This window comes from Orycteropus afer, unplaced genomic scaffold, assembly GCF_000298275.1.
Source record: "Orycteropus afer afer isolate SDZICR_OR568_19922 unplaced genomic scaffold, OryAfe1.0 scaffold00314, whole genome shotgun sequence".
Classification (NCBI taxonomy): Eukaryota; Metazoa; Chordata; class Mammalia; order Tubulidentata; family Orycteropodidae; genus Orycteropus; species Orycteropus afer.
The window spans coordinates 2189359-2191619 of record NW_006921901.1 but is presented as its reverse complement, the minus strand read 5'-3'; the positions used below and the strand labels follow the sequence as shown (position 1 = coordinate 2191619).

General features: G+C 39.0%; 1 protein-coding gene across 1 annotated transcript in view; it reads left to right on the top strand.

Annotated features, from left to right (window-relative positions):
* Positions 1 to 2261, top strand: part of ARMH4 (armadillo like helical domain containing 4) — a 188731-nt gene that overhangs the window by 1550 nt on the left and 184920 nt on the right. The gene's annotated exons all lie outside the window — the stretch shown is intronic.

Sequence of the window (2261 nt, the reverse complement as noted above, 5' to 3'; positions counted from 1 at the left end):
GGGTCCGACTCGACGGCACATAACAACAACAACAAATATATATATATATTTAATACGGAATGTTTAAACTTTTTTTTAGTGACAATTAGGAAATAAGTCTTACAGATTTTAATGAAAAACAAAAGTACACAAATAATACGTGTATATTTTGTAGTAATTATACCCAAATATACCCTTGCATATAGATCAGTGATTCTCAACTGGGGACAATTTTGTCCTTTAGGGTACAGTTGACAGTGTCTGGAGAGAGTTTTGGTTGTCACAACTTAGAGGTGCTACTGGCATCTAGTGGTCCAGAGAGGCTGCGAAACATCCTATAATGTATAGGACTCCCCCCCGTCCCACCCTCACAAAGAATCGTCTGGCCCAAATGTCAGTATTGCTGAGACTGAGAAGCCCTGTTATAGACAAATTTTTTGAAACATTTTATTATGAAGATCTATAAATATACAGGAAAAGGTAAACAGTATGTTTAAACATACAGAATACTTATTTACATGTTGTAAAAAATACATCCCTGATATAGCTTACAAAAAAGCTTTAGGTATATATGTATCTTATGATATTAACATATGAATTCTACTACTTTATTTTCTCATAAAGAATTTTATTTAGGAACAAGGGGGAAAAAAAACCCCAATAAGGATAAATCATCTGCAGGCTTGATTCTGCACTTTCTACTTTCTACATGAATGAATGTTGTGAGCTGGTAAGCCTTATACTTGTTGCTGTGGGATAACATTTTTCTTTTATTTTGTGTAATTACTCAGATCATGGGATGGGAAGGAAAGGCTTAGTGTAATGTACATATGCTTGTTCCAAATTGTTTTGGAATAGATGCAATTTGTTACTTAAGCCAAGAAGCCCAATTAATGGAAATATCAAATTAGTAATACATTTTAAAGTGTTAAAAGATTAAATGAAAGTGAAAAAAAAGATTGATTTTTCCAATTCCGTTGTGGGCATCCAGTGCCGCTCTAACAGCAAATACCAAAGGTGGAGATGGCTTCAACAAACAGGGATTTATTCTCTTATAGTTTAGGAGGCTAGAAGTCCTTGTTCAAAGTGCCAGCTCTAGGGGCTGGGTGAAGGCTTCTCAACCTTGGGCTTCAGCTCTGCCTCTTGCTCCCGATGCATTGAAGCTGGCGGTGTCTCTTAACTTAGACATCTGCTGGCTGCTGAGGCTGACAAACTCAAGGTCAACAAGGAAAATGGCACAGTCCTAAGATTATCAAGCAGCAGGCCACTAGTTCAAGTCCAGGAACAATCCTAAGACTGGTAGACAACATGGTAAGCTGAATGAAAACTTGGCTACATGCAGGATCAAAGCATGCCAAAAAGCTCAGAGACCTTTCTCAAAGCTGACTTCTTATATCCTGGAAGCAGACCACATCCCTAAGGCAGCTACTCAGCTAGATTCATCATGCTAGAATCATGCTAGATTCCATCATGGAGTACATTGCCAGTGTCATCATGGGGAATAACTACATCCAGCTGCCCAGCTACTCAAAACCAGGCCCAGCCAAATTGATACACAACTTAACTACCACAATGTCCAATTCATTTTTAAAAGACCGAAAGACCTGTAAGTTTTCATAGATGCTTCTAGAAAAAGTTGGTTTTTAAATTATATTAAGAGTTGAGTCCGAATGACCAGGAAGGTATTAGATATGACTAAATAAGAAGGAAGAGCTCTGGTAGCATAGTGCCTAAGGCACTTGACTGCTAGCCAGAAGGCTGGCGATTCAAATCCATTACACTCCTAGGAAGTAAGGTTGGGTAATCTACCTCCATAGTGATACCGCCTTGGAAACTCAGGGAGGGGTTGCTATGAGTCAGGTCCAACTCGATGGCACATAACAACAAGAACAAGAAGTAATACAGAAAAAGAAGGGTTGCTGTGAGCTGAATCAACTCGATGGCAGTGGGTTTCAGTGGGAGTAAGTGGGTTATTTCAATTCTCTTTAACACTGTAAGATGTTTCTGAGATCATTAACTCATATAGTACCAATTTTTCATTGAACAATTAAATCTGTGATTCCTTTTTTTTTTTTTAATTGTGGTTTGAGTGAAAGTTAGAGAGCTTCACTTTCCATACAGCAGTTCACATACACTTTGTCTCATGGGATTGACTACAATTTACCACAATGCAACAGCTCCCCTCCCACTTCCTCCCGATAGTTACCTCTTCCCTGTGTCCATCCCTCCGTGCACTCCTGCCCCCTCAACTGTCTCCCTGTGCATAAACAGCTTTCCTTTCT